We start from the raw sequence: 15823 nt of genomic DNA, 5'->3' as shown, positions 1-15823 counted from the left end.
AAAATCTACTAGGGGAGCTCTGGTGGCCTAGTGGCAAGAAGCTGTAACTACAATCCCAGAGGTGCACGGTTCGAATCCACCAGGTGCTCTGCCGGGGAAGGAGGGGCCATCTCCTCCTGTACCAGTCAGATCTGATTTGACGGTACACGCACACAAAAATAAAAAAAATAAAATAAAAAAATCTACTAACAGTTGTTTTTCTAATGAATAGCATGAACTCATTTGCAACCCCAAGCCTGGTACAGAACTGCAGCAGAGTACTTTAGTAAGTGAATGGTCCCCTTTCTTTTTCTATATTTCTACTAAATTAGAAAATATACATGTGCACTTGTGTTTATTGCTGCTTTGTTCCCAATAGCAAAGTGTTGGAAACAACCCAAGTGCCCATCAACAAACGAATGGATAGAGAAACTGTGGTATGCTATGCAGCACTGAAAAACAAGAAACTCATGAAATATACAAAATAGGTGACCCTGGAGGACATTATGTTGAGTGAAATATTTCAATCACAAAAGGACAAATACTGCATAATGCCACTGTTATAAAACAGGACTGACATTGGGTTTTGGGGGAAACTAAGAAAAGAGGGAATAAATAATGTACACAGCATTGAGACAGACGAGGGAGAGAACTGTTTAAAAGGGATATATGATTAGGTACTGTTTGCATGGCAAGAGTCTAGAATAAGAGAGCTGCATAGTAAACTGGACTGGGGGACAGGGGGTTATAACAATGAAAGTGGGCAGGGAGGAAAATGTGCGACAATGAATGAATGGAAATCCAAATTCTCTATAATCTTTCATTAAAATCTCAATAGAAAAAGAAAATACACGTGACAATTATAGTTCTTCAGTGGTGGTGTCAAGAGTCTTAACTGACCGTTGATATTTTGTACCAACAAAGATCCTGAGATCATAAAAGCACTTCTCTCTGAATTCTACTCACAGTACTCTCGAAAATGAATAATCACACACAAGTCCCTATGATGGAGAAGATAAGATGCATCAGGTAATGAAGATGATTTTATTTCATTAAGGTGACTTTATTTAGCCTATTGCAACAGAGAAGTATTGAATAACTATCATTAAGAAAAGAAACAGCTTTGAGATTTTTACAGGGGAAAGTGAAGCAGGAAGCACGAGGGGCTCTCATGAGCTGTGAAGGAGGAGGCAAATAGGAGGAAACAGGTGACCATCTGTAGCTAGTCAGGTTTTCCACCCAGACACTCTGTCTTCCAGTTGACTCCTTTGCAGAGTCATCCTTCGTTGGCCTGTGAAGTTGCAAATCTTTACGGGAGAGATCTGGTCCTCTCTGTCCTCAGGAGCAGATGGTAGATTCAATCCACTGACCTTTTGTTTAGCAGTACAACCTATGAGTTACCACAGCACCAGGGAGCTGGGGGAATTTCTCAGCTTTGCTCCTCTCCAGGGGCCCCGAGTGCAGGCCAAGTTCACCGCATCTGTGAGGAGTAGGTGCTCCTGGCCTTTGGGTAGGTTCCCTACGAGCGGACTTGCACGTGGGCTTGCAATGAGTCACAACTGACTCGGTGTCAAGTAACCACAGCATGATGAATGCATGTGTGTTCGAAAATTGGCCTTGCAAAATGATAGTCACATTTCACATTCCCATCAGCAGTGGTGAAGACTTTGTTTCTCCATATTTTCAACACTACTCAGCATTTTTAAAATGACTATGTTGTTACTGCTCTTGTTAGGTGCCCCTGAGTTTACTACAACCCATTGTGACTTTACGAACAACAGATCTGAGCCTTGCCTTCTCCAGCGCCATCCTTACAACCTCTGTCATGCGCAAGACCATTGTGGTGGTGAGTCAGTGTCAACCCATCTCTTGAGGGTCTTCCTCTCATTCCCTCTACCTTTCCCAGGATGATGCCTCTCTCAAGGATGGCCTCCTTCTGAAAATATGCCCAAAGGAACTGAGACGAAGACTCGCCATCATTGCCTACGGAATACTCTGGTTGTGTACCGCTGAGTTGGAACTGACTCATAGCTGACCCTCCAGCAGGTTTTCAGAGGCAGTTAATCTCATGGGAGGACACTGCCCGTCCTTCTCCCACGAAGCAGCTGGTGGATTCAAACCATGTGTCTTCAGGACTGCAGCACAGCTTCTTGCCACTAGGCCACCAGTGCTCCCTTCCTTCAAGATAGATTTGATTTTTTTCTTTTGGCAATCCATGATGCTCCAATACTCATCCCCACCACCACAATTCAAAGGCATTGATTCTTCTTAATAGTGGATATAAAGTGGTTTTACACTTTCTATGGTTTAAATTTGTATTTTTCAAATGATCAATGTTGCCAACACTTTTTTATGCACTTATTGGCCACTTACACATCATCTTTGATGAATTGTCTCTTTCAATCCATTGTGCATTTTTAATGAGGTTGTTTGTGTTCATATTATTGAGTTTTCATTCTTTATATCTTCTAGATAAAAGCCTTAGCAGCTGTATGATTTGCAAGCATTTTCACGCTTCTGTGTCTTATTTTTTCATTTTGACATTTGCAGTGCAAACATTTTTAATTTTAGTCTATTTATTGATTCCCCCCTTTTCTACTTTAGTATCTAAGAACACATTTTTTAATTCAAGGTTACAAAGATATCCATCCCCCGAGAAACTATTCCAGAAAGTTTATAGTTTAAATTTTACCTCTTAAATTTACATTTAAGACTCATTCTGAGTTAATTTTTGGTATAAAGTAAGTTTTGCTGAAGATAATGGGGGAAAAAAATGTCAGTTCAAGCAGTACATCAGCAGGCAATTGCCAGAAATTCAAACCAGAGTCAGAAAAGACTTGTCACATCTTGACTGAAAGCAGAAGAGATCTGAATGGTATTCATTGGTCTTTCATTAACTATTATTTGACTGTGTAGACAATAACAAATTACAGATAGTTCTGCAAAGAATGTTGACTCCAGAAGACTTTATTGTGGTCACATAGAACTTGTACATATTTCAAGAATTCAGACAATCTACCATTGTCCCCAGCTCTGCATTATCTTCTGTCTAGTGCCAATTCATGGTGACCTTGTGTGTATCAAAACAAAAAAAATGCCACCTGGTCCTCCGCCAAGATCAAGGTTGTTGACATAAGTTAGTACATTGTTTGTGAGACCATGTCAGTCTCCTTGAGGGCTTCCCTCCCTTTTGCTGATCTTCTCCTTTCCCAAACATGATGTCCTTGTGTAGAGATGAGGCTTTCCTGATGATGTACCCAGAGCTAGTGTGCCATGGTTTAACCATCTTCACTTCGGACCAGCATACTCGTTGTACTGATGGGTTGTTCTTTAGACAACCCACAGTAAATGAAGCATTCTTTGCCAATATCATATTTCAAATACCTCGAATCTTTTACTATCCAATGTTCAACTGTATATGAGGGCATTGAAAAGGTCCTGGCTCAGGTCACATGCACCTGACTCATTAAAGTGGCTTCTTTGCTCTGTTAAGACAGTAAAGAGATCTTTTGCAGCCATCCGTGCCTAGTGCAATCCATTATTTTGTTTCTTGACTGCTGCTTCCATGGAAATTCTCAGGTGACGGCTGGCCCTGCTAGCATCGCCTTTATTTCAAAATTGAAGGCCCCTGCAGCTGTGTTTCACAGATGGTATACGACTCCTGCTATTTTTAGCCAACACTGCTCTAGATTGAGGAAATAGGCAAGGGACCAATATTCCCTACTGAGCCCACTTTACCTGAGCAGCAGTAGCCCCTCCAGCCTGGACCAAACGTGCTGACACCAGTGTCTACACAGATGTGTAAAACCATCCCCGCTTTGCCCTCAGAACTTCTCACTCTAAAGGCTGCAACACTAGTTTGCTAGATAATGCACACAACTCACTGAAGAGTCCTTTAGTAAGAAAAAGACATATAAATGAATATAGTATCGTGGCTCTAAAGAATTAAGAATGGAAATTATAAACTATGGATTGAAAGATATGGATCAAGCTCACCACCACTAACTGAGGTGAGGCCACCCGGTGGGTGGGGGAGGAGGAATGAGGCTGGGTGGGTGGTTAGAGAGGACAGAGACTTCATCTCTAATGACCTATTATCAAATAATACAAAGATTAGAACAAAGAAGATAAATATTAGTAAACCTGAGTGTTGGGGACAAGTGTGTTTAATGTTTTATTCTATATTCTTCAGTGTGTGTTCTAAACTGGGTTCTCTAGAGGGATTAAATCAGTGAGTCATATACAAAGACGTATTTATAGAGAGCTCATGGACAAGGCGCACAGAATCTGGAGGAAATTGCTCATGCAGTTGTGAGGCCTGGCAAGTCCCAAGTTCATGGCTCAGATAACAAGCTGAAGTTGTCTACTGAGCCATGTGATTGCAGAGCTCGAAACCTACAGGTCGGGCTGCAGTGTAGAGGTCTCTGCTGGTTCCCAGGGTGGGAAAGGATGATGAATCCAAAATCTGCAGGGCAGAGGGCAGGCTCACATCCTCCAAACAGGAGGTCAGACAATAGAACAGTGCAGGGTTGAGAAAAAGCAGCTGTGCTAGAACATCCTTTTATATATGAAGGGCAGGCCACACCCCCCAGGAAACACCCTTTTCAGCTGATCGGCTGTTTACATTGGAGGATGAAATGGAAGGTAATTACACAATGCCTGCCAAGCCACTGAGATGCAGAGCCTGGTCAAGCTGACATCAAATATAAGCCAGCACAGAATGTTTGCTTAAAACTACTGAATTGATTTTAAAAATTGACTATTTTTTTAATGCAAGAAGCATTTCTATAATTTCTGTCAAAAGCAGAGCTAGATCATTCAGACTTGAGATATTTCAGTCCCTCTCATTCATTGACATGGAGTTGGAACAGACTCACAGCTGACCCTCAAACAGGTTTTGGGAGGTGAAAATCACCTGGGAAGAGACTGCCCATCTGTGTCCTGTGGCATCACCAGTGGCTTCAAATGACCTTGAGGTTAGCAGTCCAACTCCCTATGGGCTCCGTGTGACACCAGCGCTCCCTTCAGCTATTTCCAAAGAACACACGACCTTCCTTCTGATTCTTTTACGTACTAGTTATAGAAAGGCTTCAGGCCTTCTGTTCATAGGGTCACTGTGAGTCGTGTCCACCTTGAAGGCAATCAACAACAACAACAACATCATTCTTGCTTCCAAAGAACACTTTGGCTGCCTTTCAACTACGGATTACACCTTAACATGTTGTTGTTGTTGTTGTTGTGTGCCATAGAGTTGGAACCAAATGACAGCTGACTTTCTTCCAGGGGGTGTTCAGAGGCTCTCCTCATAGCTGACCCTGCACTGGCTTTTCAGAGGCTAGAAATCTCATGGGAGTAGATTGCCTATCTTTTTTCTGTGAGTAGCTGCAGGATTTGAACCACCCTCCTTTGGGTTTGCAGCATAACTCCTTATACACTAGGCCTCCAGAACTCCCTTATGAATTATACTGTAATGTAAGTTAAACAAAAACCCTTATAAGTGGACCAATATGCAATATTATAATAAGTGAGGATAAGACTGAAAGTTAATTTCCTTTTGCTTGGATGCACAGTCAACACCTTTGGAAACAACAGTCAAGAAATCAAATAACACTGAATTGCATTTGGGCAAATCTGCAGGCAAAGATCCTCTTTAAAGTTCAAAAGAGCAAGGGTGTCACTGTAAAGATATCAATGTGCCCTTCCTCAAGCCATGATGTTCAATTGCTTATATGCATGTGAAAGTGAGACAAGGACTAAGAAAGACTCAAGACTTGGTGCCTTTGAATTATAGTGTTGTCAAAACATAATGACTTTACCATGGGCTGCCAAAGGGATGAATAAGTCTCTCCTGGAAGAAGTGCTGCTATACAGGCTGTTAGTTGCTTTTGCATCAATTCTGATGAAGAGAAGGAATTGAGCAAGAAAGAACATGGCCTGAATCCCAGTCTCCTTATCAGAGAATGTTCTGGCCTCTCCTTAGGCACCCTGGGGGACAGACACAGAGGCAGTCTGTCCGCCAACATTTACACCTAATGTTTTTGTCCTTTCCTGAAGAGCAGGTGCTTTAGAAACTGTCCTTCAAGCTAGAATTCTGAACAACTTGAAGGTCTTTGCCTCCACTGTAAGACCTGTCTTTGGATGGTCCACTAAACCAGGTTTCAGTGAATTACTGCACGTAATTGTCCCAAGCAAGAGAAGCAAAGGTAATGTTTGTCACTGTGGGTACAAGCAGGTTTTGTCCAAGGTGCCCATGCCAACGTGAAGAGAGGCAAAAAATCCTTTCATCTCAATCTTGTGAGGAAATTTCTCTTGGAGTAAATCATGGCTATCTGTGGCCTCTCGGGGACTTTCCCAACACCTGCTTTCAGAAATAAGCAACATAATCCTGAAGGATTCCAGAACCAGGTGGAGCTGAAAGCAGAGGTCATTGCCACCCCACCCTGCTCAGGGGTCTTCTCTCGGGGAGGTCATCTTGACTACCAGGGGACAAAAACTCATGGGGGGGGAGGGGAAGTAGAAGCATAACCTCTCTTTCTCCAAGACAGGATGTCCCCTAGATGAGAAAATGCCGGGGGAAGAGTCAAAGAAACCATCATATACGCACATCATTTTTATTTACCAGATAATAGAGCACAGTGCAGTGACTACAGCTTCTCACATGGCTCCGGGCACAACTGCTGGTAGTCAACACATTATTGTTAATAATAATTTTATACCTGAGAACAATAAATATTCAAACTGCATGATAAAAATAGCCTGTAAATCATTTCTTGAGATTGCCTCTCAGCCTGTTTCCAACACCACTCTATTAAACCATTAAATAAAACAGGAGAGATTGTGTCATAAAATGAGAATGGGGATTATCCTGAAAAAGGTTAGAGGCTAAATTGACAGTATCTATATTTTCTTAAAGAAGCAACCCATAAAATTTTATTAAGCACAACCCTGAAGTTATATAAAATAGTCTCTGGTTAGAACCACATGCTGTTCCTTAAGAGAATAACAAGGCAAAATATTTTAACAAGGAATATAGGGAGACTGAGAAGAATTGAGAAGAATGTGACTTTTACCTACAGAAAAATAAGAGTAGAATACAATTTTATGGTTTCAGTAACAGCGGTTAGCTTTGTCCTCTCAGAATCCCAGTGTATCCTCAAGCTCATCGATGAAGTCAACATCACTGGTGTTCAGAACTCACTATCTTCATGTCAATCTATGAGAAAACAGTATCATGATTTTTTTTTTTATTTTGGGAAATGTTTTATTCACATTTGCAAAATCCAGTATCATGATTTTTTAATCTATGATTTGGTTCAATAGTCGACTTCTTGGGGAAAAAATAATTAGCATTGAGTTATTGACTGTGAAAAGTTGTTCATATACTGAAAAATAGGGGAAAAATTGTCTTAGTAATTTTAAAAGAACTTTTAGAGGTAGAATAAAGAGGAAGAAACCCACAAGACAAGCATTAGCACGTGAATAAAGCAAGTAATGAGAATGAGGAAACAGAAATGCATCAGAATGTTTCAGAATCCATCTCATGCTTAGCTTTTCTCAAGCTGAAATAAATGGGAAACAAATTCAAGCCACTAGCCACAACAGTGAAAGATTCTGTGGGAAATCTTGAATGGTGCAAGAAGCATCAAAAGATGTTGGAAGAAATATACAGTCACTGTACCAAAAAGAATTGGCTGACATGGGACCATTTCAGGAAGCAGCATATAATCACAGACTATTTCAGGAAGCAGCATAGAATCAATAACTAGTAGTAATAAAAGAAGAAATTAAAGCTGCACTGAACGCATTGGTAAAAAAAAATAATAATGTCCTAGGAATTGATGGAATATCAATTCACATGTCTCAGTAAACAGATGCAGCCTTGGATAAGCTCGCCAGGCCATGGCAAGAAATGTGGAAGACAGTCTCCTAGCCAACTGACTGGAGGAGAGCTATATTTATTCCTATTCCGAAAAAAAGGTGATCCAACAGAATGTGGACACTACTGAATAATGTCATTAATATCATATGCAAGTAAAATCTTGCTGAAGATTATTTTTAAAATGGCCAGAATAGTACATCAAACAGGGTATTTCCAGAAATTCAAGCTGGATTCAGAAGAGGCCGTGGAATGAAGAATATCACTACTGATGTCAGAGGAATGTTGGCTTAAAGCAGAAAATACCAGAAAGATGTTTATTTGTATTTTCTTGACCATGCAAAGGCATTTGACTCTGTAAGTCATAGCATATTATGGCAAACATCAAGAAGAATGACAGTCTCAAAGCACTTCATTGTGCTCAGGTAAAATTTCTACGTAAGACCAAGAAGCAGTTGCACAATTGAAATAAGGGAGCCCTGCAGAGTTTAAAATCAGCAAAGGTGTGCTTCAAAGTTTTATCCTTTCTCCAAGAAACTGGGCTATGTGAAGAACGGCGTGGCATCAGGATTGGAGAAAAATTCATAAACAACCTGCACTTTGCAGATGACACAACGTTACTTGAAGAAAGTAAAGAGGCCTTGAAACTCTTGACAGAGGAAGTCAAAGATGATAGCCTCCAACCTACATTTCAGCCTCAAGACACAAAAATCCTCACCACCAGACCAACAGGCAACATGATGACAACTGGAGAAAGACTGGAGTTGTCAGTGGTTACATTTCACTTTGACTCACAGTCAACCCTGTGTAACAGCAGTTAAACAGTCCAAAGGCTCTAGGAAACTTTGCTGTCCAGAGCTTCTCCCAAGTACTAGAGAGCAAGGATGTCAGTTTATTTATTTTTTGTTTTGTTTTGTTTTTTTAAGGATGTCAGTTTAAAGACTGAGATACACTTGATCCAAGCTGTGGTATTTTCAATTACTCCCTATGCTACCAAGCCCAAGGGTAGCTATGAGTCTTCTACACTCAACATTCAATGTCACTTAACAACAACACAATGATAAAATAGAGCTCCGTTGACATAGTGGACGGAAAGTTATGCTACCAAGCCCAAGGTGGGTGATTTTAATCTGTGGCCCTCAGACCTGGTTTAAATTGGTTTTTGTGAAACATTCTTCTAAGTGTTATAGTACTGGTCTGTGCATTGCTGTACAGAGGTAACTTATGGTTGCTGTGATGCTAAACACTGTGACACTGATGTGCCAAATGTGATAATGGCTACCCATGGTGGACAGTGTTTGGTGGAGCCCCCCAATTAAAACAAGCTTGGAAGCAGGAGTGGCATTCACTTCCAAAATGGCTTGCCTCCAGAAACTCTATGAACTTGGAGAAATAACCAAAGTTATACAAGAGTTCAGGTCTTTCATTCATAGGGTCGCTATGAGTCGTCTATGACTCAACGGCACTTAACAGCAACAACATGCACATGAAAGTTGGACAATGAATAAGAGATGCATCTGAATTATAACGCTGGCATGTCGTACTGAATATCCCATGGAATGCCAAAAGAATGAACAAGTCTGTCCTGGAGGAAAGGAAAGCAGGGTGCTCTGAAGGGAAAAGGATGATGAAACTTCAGTCTCACATATTTTGGCCATGTTGTCAGGACCAATAATTGGAAACGTATTATGCGGGGGAAGGAGGAGGGTCAGAGAAAGAGAGGAAGGTCTTCAACAAGATGGCCTGACACAGTACCAGAGGTCTCGAGTGGGTCAGAGACCGGGAGGATGGCCCGGGGTATGGTTCAGATCTGCTGTGTGTCACGAGCTGTAGTCAGCTCCATAGCACTTAACAATAGCGATACTGGAAATACTAGACAAATAGGGCTTTCTCTTCCCATTAAAACTTACAGCTTCTGAAATCTGGTGCAGCAGATTTCACTTTGAGTCCGAATCAACTTGACAGCAGTGGATTTTGTCTTGGTTTTATGGAAAAATTAAAGAAGCTGGTGGAGCAGTGGTTAAGCACTCAGCTGGTCACTCTAGGGCTGTGGGTTCAGTAACCAAGGCTGAGAACACCAGCTTCTCAGCAAGAGGGAGGAGCTGGCTTCCGGAACGACCTCAGCCCTGGAAACCCATGGAGGCAGTTCCGGTCTCTCCTGTAGGGTCACAGGGAGTCAGAACAGAGCTGACAGCAATGGCCTGGGTTTGGGATGGGAAAGAGCTCTTAAGAGTTTTAAGAACTGCCACTTTCAAAATATTTTTTTGTTTGTTTAATTTCCTTTTTTTTTTTACTTTCCAAATCTTAAGACCACTCATTTTCAATTTTCTTAGAATATCATAAAAAAAAACAACACCACCACCCCTTCCTGCAAGGCCCTTTTCATTCAAAAGAAAAGAAAATAACAACCAAAGTAGAAATTAATTTTTAAATCCTTTGAACTGAAATGCCATCTAAACATGACGCTCTCTTTTGTATATAGAGGGTAGGAGGGTCTGATAAGAAACCATAGTACAAAATTTACAACATTTCTGTTTTTAATTCTATTGAACTGCTATTTAAAATTGAGCTGATAACATCATTCATTTCCATCTCTTTAATGTCTCCAGAGAAAAGAATTGTATGTCAATCTTTAATTCAATGGATGTACAATTTTAGATTCTTATTAAAAGAACAGAAACACTGAAAGGAAGATTTATCTTTAGTTCTCTCTGAAAAGAACTCTCCATTAATATACAATTTTATAAAATAGGATTTGCTATTGATGGAGATCCATTGTAAGAAAATTTATGTCTTTGCTCAAAAATAAAAATCCTATGTAACTATTAGTAATAAAAGTAAAAGTCCTCATTCGAATTATTAAAGCCTGCGGCCAACATATATATTGGGGGTATGTCAAACTACAGTTTGATAGATTTTCTAAAAATGTATTTAGATTTTACAAATTATGTATTACCAAGTATTTTCCTTATTATTTCCAACACCATAAAAGAAATTTGAAACTTGTATTAGAGTTCAGGGCTGGGTTAAATTTTTTATTTATTTATTTATTTTTAAGAGTCATTTTGGGCTCTCTGCTCCTTGTCGATCCAGATTGCCCCCTTTTCTCGTGCAGCCTCAGCCGCATCCCTGAGACACGATGGTGAAGGTTGGAGTAAACGGATTTGGCCGCATTGGGCATCTGGTCATCAGGGCTGCTTTTAGCTCTAACAAAGTGGACTTTGTTGCCATTAATGTCCCCTTCATTGACCTCAATTACATGGTATATATGTTCCAATGTGGTTCCATCCATGGCAAGTTCAACGGCACTGTCAAGGCTGTGAATGAGAAGCTGGTCATCAACGGGAAAGCCATCACTACCTTCCAGGAGCGAGATCTTGCCAACATCAAGTGGGGTGATGCTGGTGCTGAGTATGTTGTGGAGTCCACTGGTGTCTTCAGAACCTTGGAGACAGCTGGGACTCAGTTGAAGGGTGGTGCCAAATGGGTAATCATCTCTGCTCCTTCTGCCGATGCCCCCATGTTTGTGATGGGCATGAACCATGAAAAGTATGACAACTCTCTCAAGACTGTCAGCAATGCCTCCTGCACCACCAACTGTTTGGCTCCCCTGGCCAAGGTCATCCATGACAACTTTGGCATTGTAGAGGGACTCATGACTACAGTCCATGCTATCACTGCCACCCAGAAGACTGTGGATGGCCCTTCTGGAAAGATGTGGCATGATGGCCATGAAGCTACCCGGAACATCATCCCTGCATGTACTGGAGCTGTCAAGGCCGTGGGCAAGGACATCCCTGAACTGAATGGAAAACTTACCAGCATGGCTTTCCATGCCCTCACCCCCAATGTGTCAGTTGTGGACCTGACCTGCCATCTGGAGAAAGCTGCCAAATAGGTTGACATCAAGAAAGTAGAAGGGCCCCTCAAGGGCATCCTGGGATACACTGAAGACCAGGTTGTCTTCTGTGACTTTAATAGTGACACCCACTCTTCTACCTTTGATGCTGGGGCTGGCATTGCCCTGAAAGACCACTTTGTCAAACTCATTTCCTGGTATGGCAATGAATTTGGCTACAGCAACCAGGTGGTGGACCTGATGGTTCACATGGTCTCACCTTGTAACACGAGCCCCAGCAATAGCACTAAAAGAGAGAGAGAGAGAGACATCCTCAGCTGCTGAGGAGTCCTTGCCCCAACTCGATCCTCCCACACACTGAGAATCTCACATCCTTGACACAGTTTCCAATCAATCCCCTCATCCCCAAGAAAGGGGAGGGGCTTGGAGAGCCCATCTTGTCATGTATCATCAATAAAGTATGCTGTTCAGCGCTGCCCCTCCAAAAAAAAAAAAAAGAATAATTTTGGTTAAACTCATCAAAGTTTGATGATCTTAGAAGTTGTTTTCTTCTAGTTCGATCCTGGGTTTCGGCACCAAAAAAAAAAGAAGTTGTTTTCAATCCCAGGAAGACTTTCAAATATCTATACTAATCGTGGAAGACTAATTTCCATCTTAATAGAAAGTCTTACATTTTTTTAGTACCTTGAATTAACTGACTTGCATGTATCTGACGGAGTACAATGTAAAACCTGGCAAACCATGAAACTAGTCCTAGAATTAAAAGGTCCTTGCACATTAAGGGTAAATACGTGCTGAAGTGGTGAATGACGCTGTACCTGAAAACTACCTTTAAGCTATAAGTGACATTATTTCACACAGATACTGTAAAAAAGACCTAAAACCACATTATGGCGTCTTGTGGTCTCTGTGATGGGTCTCACGGGACATTTAGCCCTAAAGTGAAACGATTAGCTGCCTTCGGACAATAAACCAAGAGAAGCCAACGTTGCAGGGTTTTCTGACACTGAATTTAGTACAAAGCAAGAAGGGATTAAAAGTGAGAAATTAGAACTTCCATCAAACATACAAAGCCTCCCTCCTAGAAGTTCTGAACCTCACTGAAAACCCCGTGGCTGAAGACTTGGAAGTGACTTAGAACCGATCCTCTGCTGGGTTTCCCCGCCTGTAAACTGTTTAATAGGAGATTGTCTGATTTTCTCCCATGGAACTACTGGCGGGGGTTCACATGGCCAGAGAAGCAGGGCCTTTTTGTTAACAGTACAATTCCCTCTGGGTGATGCCCCCCCAAAGGAATTATAAGTAAGAATCCAAACAACCACAGTCTATGGAACTGAGGAAGACGCAACATCCGATCTGCCACAGTACTTACCAACACAGCAAACCAACTAGACCTAACAGACATACGTAAAACACTCTCCCTAGGACCCTTAGTGAGATGGATTGACATGGGGACTTCAGCAAAGGGCTCTAGTGTGTCAGAGATGATGAGGATGGCACAGGGCAGGGCAGAGGAAGGCTGGCTGTTCACAGGGTTGCTATGAGTTGTACTTGACTGCACCTAACAACAATAATAACATCCTATCAAACACACACACTGAAAGAGAGAGACATACACACATGCAAGTTCTGTTGAACTGAAGGAGGTATTATCTCCTGATAAATACCTCTGCTGTGTCTGCACCCTGAGGAGACGTTAATTTGTGTCTTACACATTACTCATTATACGCCTACCATTCAGTTAACCTCAGTCCTGATACTTTCTTCACCAATGCATAACACTCTCTGCGTCAGTTTGTGAATCCAGTATTGCCAAGCTTCCTATTTCTCTGGCCTATCATAGTTCATATGAGAACTGGGTTTGATCTCTGTAATCCCACCCTCTGCCCACGAGTGACCGACGCATAGTGACCCTCCTCGGCTCCCCAGGTAGATGTTTGTGGAGGAGATTGCCTCCTTCTCCTCCTTTGGTGCTGTTGGTGGACTCAGACTTAGGAAGAAGCACAGCTCGTCTGGTTAGCAATGTGATTCACTGCACATTACACACTAGAGATCTTTTGACTACAACTAGTAATTTAAAATTAGTAAGGCATGTTTTTTTAAAAAAAAACACCAAATTTAAAAAACCTCACTGCTATTGAGTCAGAACTGACACATAAATGATCCTTCAGCAGGTTTTCAGAGACTGAAAATCACACGGGAGGAGACTGACCAGCCTTCTCCCACAGAGCAGCTGATGGATTTGAACCAGCAGACATGCACCTTCTCGGGGTACAACACTGCAGACTCAGCCCCTGCCGCTCAAAATAGTAAAGTACGTTTTCACGTACTTTAGACACAAGGCATGCAGGCCTTCCAGAATCTGAGGGGTGTGGGGAGCAGGCACCACATAGCTAAATCCAAAATGCTGGTAACCGTGAGGAAGTTCAATACATCATCAGATTTTCTCAGGGCTGCGCTTTATTCACTTTGCCCTGGAATGCTGTGACACAGTAAAACATAACATAGTTAAGCTCTAAAATCCTCCCTAATCTTTAGCCTTGAAGGAAAAAAATGCATCAGGTGGCTAATCTCTTAACTTCAGAGAAAAGACATTGCTACTGAAGTGTGGGGTTTTGTCAGAAGCACCAGTGTCTTTTATCTGTTGTTCTCATCACACCTATGACCTACCAGACCAAAGAATTTGGAGATAGGACAGAGGAGAGTAAAACACGCCACAGAACATTTTGTAAGAACAAGTGTCATAAACACATTTTGTGGAGTCTTACATTTGAAAATCAATATTCAGGTTTGGTGATGAACAAGTGAAATGCAAGTTGTACAAGGAGTAAGGATGAGAAAAGAAGAATTGGCGCTTTTGAATTGTGGTGTCGGAGAAGGGCACCGAGGATCCCTCACTTAGTACTGAGCCCAAAGAACAAACAAGTCTATCTTGGCGGCAAGGACGGTGAAATTTAGTCTCATATAATTTAGGCATGTTGTCACAAGGGGCCGGTTCTTGGATAAAGACACCGTGCTAGGAAAGGGGGAGGGTCAGAGAAAGAGAGGGAGACCCTCGACAAGCTGGACTGACACAGTGACCGTAAGTATGGGCCTGAACATATCAGAGTTGGTGAAGCTGGTTCAGGATAAGGCAGGGTTCAGATACTTTGTTCGCAGATTCTCTATGAGTCATAGTCTACTGCAAGGCACCAACAACAACAGGCTTGTCATGCGGAAGCTCACTTAGTTTCCTGCTCAGGAGATGTGGCGAGGCACATAGCTCAAACTTCTCAACATTGATTTAGAATGAGAATCAGAACATAAAATTATAAAGGAGTACTTGTTAAGGAATGAATGGGGTGAATGGGTACAGGGTTCAAATCTTTAGACTTTTATCTTTAAGGACAGGTTTTGGGAGGAAGGTTGAACCACAAATCCAACTCAATCATGGTCCCTCCCAGCTAGGGTCAAAGGTTGGCAGTGGAGGACAGGATATCAGCTTGATTTCCCAGGCAAGTTAAAGAGTCAGATTATCTTCTGCTTTCTTCCAACTCTGGATTCAACAACTCACATTTTTCACTACATCAAAGATTCTGCTTCAAGACATGGCTGCCACCTGTCTTTCTCCCAAGCCCACAGCACTTACCCACAGATTCAAAGGCTCTTTTTAAATTCATATTCCCTGGGAGAGATGGAATAGCCAATAAGCAAGGTCAGCACCGCTGATTTACTAATCTATAGAGGACATTTTTACATTAGAAATTGTCCACTACAGACTAACTAAGCACAAATCAACTGGTGCTTTCCCATTCTTGCTGGGGAGCCCGCCGCCGCTGGTCTCATCTCTGTCTTCTGCCAGTGAAAGAGCAGACATGTGTCTTTACACCACTTGATGAAGACCAACGTCCTGCTAATGTATTTTCTCCAGATTTAGAGATTAACCACGTGATGCATTTTTTTTTTCTTCAAAGCTAGAGATTAGGGAGGTTTTTAGAGATTAACTATGCTATGTTTTGCTGTGTCGCAGCATTCCAGGACAAAGTGAATTCAGAAGTTGTTTATGCTGTTGACATACTTCACATACTTCTATGTCTAAATCCAGACTTCACGCTTCTATGGCCATTTCA

General features: G+C 41.8%; 1 pseudogene; it reads left to right on the top strand.

The window, feature by feature from the left end:
- The first annotated feature begins 1804 nt into the window (after window positions 1-1804).
- On the top strand, window positions 1805-12038 carry LOC102846817 (annotated as a pseudogene).
- The last annotated feature ends 3785 nt before the right edge of the window (window positions 12039-15823 follow it).

Source organism: Elephantulus edwardii, unplaced genomic scaffold (assembly GCF_000299155.1).
Source record: "Elephantulus edwardii isolate Elephantulus edwardi_28Jun2011 unplaced genomic scaffold, EleEdw1.0 scaffold00091, whole genome shotgun sequence".
NCBI classification, from domain to species: Eukaryota; Metazoa; Chordata; class Mammalia; order Macroscelidea; family Macroscelididae; genus Elephantulus; species Elephantulus edwardii.
This window is presented reverse-complemented; position numbering and strand designations above follow the sequence as displayed.